The sequence below is a fragment of the Otolemur garnettii genome, unplaced genomic scaffold (genome assembly GCF_000181295.1).
Source record: "Otolemur garnettii isolate 467f Iridium unplaced genomic scaffold, OtoGar3 scaffold00054, whole genome shotgun sequence".
NCBI lineage: Eukaryota > Metazoa > Chordata > Mammalia > Primates > Galagidae > Otolemur > Otolemur garnettii.
Genome location: NW_003852449.1, coordinates 10,650,850 through 10,658,633, shown reverse-complemented (window position 1 = coordinate 10,658,633; position 7,784 = coordinate 10,650,850). Strand labels below are relative to the sequence as shown.

The following is a 7,784-nucleotide window of genomic DNA, read 5'->3' as shown; positions in this document are numbered from 1 at the left end:
GTATGTTTAGGAACTACACAGTATAAGGATTTATTCATGAAATATTTTGTTATGAAGCAAAGGAGAGGAAGAAGGAAAGGAGAAAGGAGGGGAATAAAGAAGAAAGAGAGAGCGGAGACAGTGGAGGGAGGAGGCACAGGGAGGAGAGGGAAGGAGGGAAGGTGAGAAGTGGCAGGAAGGGTCTAAATGAGGGATTGCACCCTGGGAGAAATGGTTAGGGATCAGATGGAGATAAAATATCTAAGAAGACACTAGCATGGAGTTTGCAAATATCTGAAAATCAGTGGGAATAATGTCCCCGTAAGCACCAATGCTGGTTTGGACTAATATTAAAAACCTAACACCTTGTCCTGGTGTGAACCTTAGTTGGCACACTGCAGGAAGGCATAAAAATGGGCCAAAAATCAGGTGAAACTGGGTTGAAAGAGAAGTTTTTGATTTATAGAGAACATGCTTGGGTACGTGTGCACACTCTATGCCAAGTTCACAGTGACGCGGGAATGCAGGAATCATTGTCATCATTTCAAAACTAAGAGAGAAATACTTTGAAGAAAATTGTTAAGTGTCACTGGAGAAAAGGGGAGAGAGGGAAAGAAGGAATCAAGAGGGTAAGAAGGAGGGAAGAATAACATGGGGGACATGGGGGGGAAAGTAGACAGTGAGGGAAAAAAGAAGGAAAGACTGCATGTGGATACATGCAGCTGAATGGTCAGTGTATCAAACAAGAGGCACTTAATAATGTATCTCTTTTAATTGAGCATGATCATTGCCATGGATGTACACATGCCTGCTGGTTTAACCATCATATCTGTCTGCTTACTCCGCCCAAAACACTAAGAGTAACAAGAAATTATGTTTTATTTAATTCCATATTTAACATAATAGAACGGGACTGATATTTATATTCTTTTTGTTTGTTTGTTTGCTGTTTTTGGCCGGGGCTGGGTTTGAACCCACCACCTCCGGCATATGGGGCTGGCGCCCTACTCCTTTGAGCCACAGGAACCACCCAACATTTATATTTGTAAAGCAGACCATGAGCAGACAAAGGACCATCAGGCAACCTCCTTCTCATTTCACCAAGGAAGGAAGATGTACCAGGCCAAGTTGTATTTTGGAAAAGAAATATATTTACAGAACTTTGATTTTCAAAGAAATTTAGAGAAAACTTTTAGCAGAATATATTTAAATTGTGACTTTGTTATTTGAATTATTTTTGCAATTCTTTTGGATAGTTATGATTCTATCTTTTGATAAAATACTAGTTATGCTAGTAAAAATAATTTAATAGTTCCATGCTGTTCAGCAGAACCTTATTTTACATTTCTTTTTTTTTTTTTCATTTTTGTATAAGAATTTTTCACCCTCTATCTAATAGCAGAAATTTTGGATAGTCAGATTGTATAATGCATTTTACTTTTCACTAAATCAGTTGTTAATTTAGTATCTTCTTTTTAATGGTGAAAACTCATCGTTTTAATCATTATTATGAAATTCAGTGAATGAGTAGTACTTTAAAAACAATGCAAAGCCAATACCGTCTGCACCTACCTTCTGTTTCCAAATTATTAAAAAAGGAAAACGCTTCACCTTGGTTGGTAGCTTACTGAAATATAGCATCACTTGAAGTTATTTTTTGTGAGTTGTTAACAGGAAATTACAAATGCAGTAATAAAATTTTTAGGTCACCAAGATTTATGTTTTATTTAACTGCTGAAGTGTTGCTTTTAGAGGAAAGGAATGAGGACTTGTTCTCATTTACAATATGACATTTACATTAAGCAGTAAATGCTCCAGTGGTGCATAAATTTATGTGTCATATGATCCAGGACGTGTATAACAATTCGTAAACATTTTCCTATTGCCAAGGATATGGTACTTCACTTTTATCAAATAACACAGATCCATCTTCATATTCAACCAGTGCCTGTAACTTAATTTTTAAAATAGGTTTAACAGTACTAGTGATGTGGCAAGCATGTTTTAGTAATGGCATATTTTGAATCTCTGAATGTTTATGCTTTATAAATGAATTAATATGGAATAATTTTCAATTTTATTCTGATTCTGGTTCAAATTATTGTTCAAGTTATTTATATGAATGAGATAACATTTCTTAGGTTATAATGTAATTTTTGGAGTAGTCCACTAAAGATCATGGCTATGTTTTTATATAATTATTAAGTAGTTGATTAAATGAATTGCAGGGAGACCATAGGATTCAATTAATCATATATTTAAAAATAACTGACTTTTTGCGTCTTGTAGGTCAAACATTTGGATCACTAAATGCGTATTTTTACTCATTTCAACAAAAGCTAAACATACATAAAGATAAAGGCAGAGAAACTCCCTCTGTGTTATTTGTTTTGTGCCATTAAACATAGGAGAAAGAATGAGTGCTGATGTTCTTTGATGAAATCGTAATTGTTCAAATGTTGTGGACATTTAAAATGAGGGGAATCCTTTATATGACAGATATCTTCAAATATTCCAAGGGGATCTTTAGTTTTCAAAGGGTGAAAATATAGGGCAACCTACATTTTAAATAGAATACTATATGAATACACTTACATCTTGAGATAATCCCAACTTTTTGTAATAAATATACACTATTATATGTTATATAACTATTTTAATACCTATTTATTGTATATTCTATTTAAATATATTTATAATATGTAATATCTACATTTAATTTTAATTTTTATTTATTTATTTTTGAGACAGAGTCTCACTATGTCACCCTTGGTAGAGTGCTGTGGCGTCGTAGCTCACAGCAACCTCCAACTCTTGGGCTTAAGTGTTTCTCTTGCCTCAACCTCCCAAGTAACTGGGACTACAGGTGCCCGCCACCCCTACGCAGTTATTTTTGTTGTTGTCATTGCAGTTAATATTGTTTAGCTGGCCCAGGCCGAGTTCAAACCTACCAACCTGGGTTTATGTTGCTGGTGCCCTACCCACTGAGCTAGGGGCACTGCCCTACATTTCATTTTAAAAGGGAACAGTGAGTAATGTGGTCATAGCTATGTTTTCAACTCAGTTCTATAAAGCTTTAAAGTCCTGAATTTCTTGGCAGTAAGGCTGTTATCAATGTACATGTTCAGGCAGCTGACGAACACTTACTAAAGACCCCGTGTACAAGAAGGCACCCTTGGATACTAGAGCAGGAGTTGATTCTCACTTTTAAAAATGTATTCTCTAATAACTTCCAGAGTTTTTCCCATGTTTCCTGGGTTATTTTAGAGTTTAGTACTGGAATTCAAAATAATTGTTAGAGGAAGAACTATTTCCTGGGAATACACGTGTCTGAACAAGAGCTGTGGCCAAATTGTCTTAATTAAGACTTTGTAAGATGGCCAACATCATGACGATTTCTATGAGACTGAGAGACTGACCAGCATTCATGGAATGTTTAATTCCATTAAATAGGAGAATATGTTTATATTAACACCAGAAAATTATAGTATTAGCATCTCAAATCTAAAAACTCCTCCCTTGAGAATTGCATAGATCAAAACATACGGAACTTAAATAAATAGCACTCGAGTCTATTATGAAATCCTGTAATGGTTCTCTGAAATCTTCTCTTACATCATAAGATATAAAACATCTCCTCGAGTAAGATGACCACTTACTACCTGTATAACCTTGTGCGATATTAGTTTGATTCTTGGTTCTCTGAAGTCTCCTCTTACATCATGAGATATAAAACATCTCCTCGAGTAAGATGACCACTTACTACCTGTATAACCTTGTGCGATATTAGGTTTGATTCTTGGTGAGGTAACACGAGTTTCATGGTGGCCAGCACATAGTAAGGGCTGAATAAGTTGTTATGACAAAAGGAAATGCTGTTCCCATTAAAAAGTGATACATGAATACAGAGAAAACAACTTCTGGAGAACTGGAATTTATTTAGTGATTTGCCATTGACTGTGTCTTTTGTGTTAAAATAAAGACATGGAAATACTGTTGATGATAAATACATTTGCTGAGGGAGTTCAGATGAGAATTATATTTTGTTAGCAAAATGCAATCAATGTAAAAATTGATTTAAGACATCCATGGAAGGAAATAAATAAAAGGCAGACAATAGCTGTCTCGGAGTGCTTGGCGTATGATTGATTTACATTTGCATGTGTGCACTTTGTATGTGGTGTTATTCTATAATTCTAAAATCCCAGTTATTCTATAATTCTAAAATAAACATTTTTGTTTTATAATAAATATAATTTTAGAAAGAGATAAGATTGGTGACAAATTTATGGAAAACGATTGAAACATATATACTGTAATTTACTTGTATTCAATGATATAATTAATGTGAGCATCAAATTTTACTATTCCTGAAAATTTGCATTTTAAATTAGGCAACCACATACATTTTCTTTTTAAAGAAGTTTCTAGTTATTGGGTAGTCTAAGACAGTATACTTACCCTTTTAAATTGTGGCTTTATCGGGTCATTCAGATACTTTTGCAAATGGAGGCAGCAGAAATAGTAAAGGAAACCCAAGTCATTATTATATCCTCTTATATTTGTTCTTTATTGTTATGCTTTGGAATTGTGTTATTCCTCACATTTGCTTCTGCAGGTGAAATAAGTCATACTGAAAGTAAAAGTGCAATACTTTTTTTCAAATCAAGAACATTTTAAAAAATTCAGGTTATGTCTGCGTTAAAAATGTCAGTAGTCGAATTACAAATGGTACTGTGATATACATCTTAGGGGAAAGAAAGATAAACATTATGTCTCGTAAAGTCAAGTCAGTTATAATTTAGATTGACATTAGAACACCCAGAAAGAGGCAGAAATCAGCAATTTTCTGACATTAAGTTAAAATACAAATGGAATGTGTATGTATTTCCTCCACAGACATGTGTTGAGATAGTTATTCTCCATTGAATAAAATACATCATGACATCAGGCAACATGACATAACAAAAGATGATCGGCTGCAGGTTCACTCACTGTCAGATCCCCCGTGTCATGGGCCCGGTGGGTAGTAGGGGATGGTTAAATGTGTGTTAACATTAGACTGCAAGCTGAATTAATTGAAATAGAATGAAAATTGAACTATGTAGCTTATTGTTGTTCAAATTATCTTCACTTTGAAATAAGAGAACTCTTTCCGAAAATGAAATACCGAATGCTAACATATTTTTTCAAACCATAGCATGTTGCACATTCCACTGGAGACTTTTGTTAGGCAAATCTGTTTAAATTATTTTGAGGGATAGTCCTGATACAGTTTGAGATTGATGACCCAATTAACATTAACTGTACTTCTCAAAGAGACTTCGTAGGCATTTTTTGATACACCCCTCTTTTTTTGCTTGCTTCCTTTGAAGAGTCCCTGTAACCATTCAGCCAGGTGTTGAGAAGATCCATGGACTGAGCACCTTCCTTCGACACCGTGCTCAGTCGGAACCAGCTTTGGAGATGCTTTCACCCTGTCCATCTTCTGCAGCAGCCGGGCAGAGTGCTGACTCCTTCCCAGCAGTGAGGAACTCTTCAGGCTCCAGAAGTAAGTGGAATGCTTCCAGTTTGATCATTACTGGTGAGTTTACAAACACCTAGGGGAGGTAACTAGAAATCTTGCAAACTAATTAGCACATTACACCCAATATTATTCATCGCTGACTATTTCCTTTTTGTTTTGAGTCATATAATTCTGGAGACATAAAGTCTACCACTTTTTGGGTTGGTCACCTATATGGAATTTTCTGATATATTTTTAAGGATTCTGTATCACTCACATTGTCATAATTTAAATTTACAGGCTTTTGGCCCGGACAGAGAAGAGATTAAAATTATGATGTTTGTGAAAGAGCAAATAAATTTCAGAATAACACAGTAATTTATCAAAGTTGCTTGGCTAATGAGTTGTAAAAATAGAATAAAATTCCTGGTCCTTTATTTTATTTTTAATTATTAGTAGTAGTATTATTACTTTTTGCAGTTTTTGGCCAGGGCCAGGTTTGAACCCACCACCTCCGGCATATGGGGCCAGTGCCTTACTCCATTGAGCCGTAGGCACCGCCCCTATTTTTAATTTTTTAAAAATTGAGCATTCTTTCCATGACTCTGATGGCCTATGTGGATGGAACTGGGCTGCAGTTAGGAAAAAACACTTTTCTGATTGGTTGGTTTGGGGAATGATCATGTTGTTTGTGTCATTCAAGGAGAGTTATATAGCAGCCTATCCATATACATACTGGGAAAATTACAGAAAATGAAAATTATATTTAGGAAAATGAATTGAAATTGGGACATAAAGACTGCAGATGGATAACATAATGAACTATATACCACCCTCAAACAAATACCCAGTCATACAGTTACCACTGGGCTTTCCAACTTCTAAATAAATTAAAAAACTGTATTACTTACAAGATTGTTCATGTGTGTAGATCTGAAGGATAAAGGTAATTTCTTAGAAAAAAAAATTCAGGCTTTCCTGGTTTATGATCTTATTCTTTTGCTATTTTTCTAGTTTATGTGGTTTACATGGTTTAAATCTGAAGTATTTCGGCTCTTTTTCCTTTCCTTTTCTTTTTTCTTTTTTTTTTTTAACTTCTCCAAACTACTCAACATTAGGTGACTCTTGTTATTATTTGGCATGTATTTATAACACAATGTAATCACAGAGAAAAGGGCTATTCTTATAGAGAAAGAATTTGATATATTCTAGGTTGTCTCACCGTCATTGAATACTTAGCAATTGAAATTTTCTTGAAGGAAACAGGTTGGAGATATTTAACCTTAGTTTTATTTTGCAACATATTAAAATGCCAGTATTCCTGCCACATAAATGTTAAAATTATGCTTTAAAGTGTTCATTAAAAGAACATCAAAACTATTGTTAAGAATTTGCTTCTGAAATCATGCTGCTACCACTTAGGAAAGATTAAAATAAACAGCCAGTATGATGTTGGAACTGTGCTCAAAGTTGTGTGAACAAACTACTTTTAAGCCATAAAAAGAGAAGGACAGATCTAGCTTATAATGAAGTTAATGTATTACAACTATTACTGCAGCATAAAATGGTGTCTCAGGGTGCAGAGGATAGACTGCAAATTATTATTTTAGTGTATGTTGTTTAAGGTATGGTTTATTACCTCGTATTCCTTTTGGACATAATTTATTCATTTATGTTAAGAATTGCTTTTATTGCTCAACTCCATGAACTTTTTATTAAATGAGACAGCTTGAGGAAGACATTCTTAATTTTCCATCTTTTACGTTTCTTAAGGCAGTAGAGTGTTGGTCCTTGTTGTGCTCTTGGTTGAAGAATGACCAGACACCCCCAAAGCAAGGCAAGTGTGAAACAGAGTTTATTGAGAAAGAGAAGGGTAGGTTTACAAAGCAAGACCAGGATACAGGTTTACAGGGCAAGACAGATTTGCCATGTACAACAAACATTCCCCTTGTCATGATAAAAGAGGCTCTGGTCCTGGTCTGGGGTTCTGTTTTATACTCTCTGGAGAGCCTTCTTCAGGATTCAGACATTACCTTGGAACAACTTTCGTGGACTGTTCCCTAACAACGTGATAATTAGCTCTAAGTCACTTTCCGATCCTCTTGTGCCTGGGCTGCTCCCCCTCCCCTATTCCTCCTTCTCCCTGGGTAGCAGTTAATTGCACAGAATAGGGTTAAGGTTGCACAGCTCTAAGAAGAGGTAGCCTCTGCCCTTTGTCCCAAGTGGGGCAATTTCTTCAAGTAGCCCCAAAGCAGAGCACCCACTTTCCCCTTTCTCCAAAGGAGAGCCAGAATTCTAA

At 35.3% G+C, this 7,784-nt stretch overlaps 1 protein-coding gene across 3 annotated transcripts in view; it reads left to right on the top strand.

Annotated features, from left to right (window-relative positions):
- The window catches only part of LRFN5 (leucine rich repeat and fibronectin type III domain containing 5), a 215,266-nt gene that overhangs the window by 106,269 nt on the left and 101,213 nt on the right, over positions 1–7,784 (top strand). For all 3 annotated transcript variants that reach the window (XR_002773978.1, XM_023514494.1, XM_003792180.3), the window contains exon 2: positions 5,355–5,530. The gene's annotated coding sequence lies outside the window, so the exon portion shown is untranslated. The remainder of the gene's footprint in view (positions 1–5,354; positions 5,531–7,784) is intronic.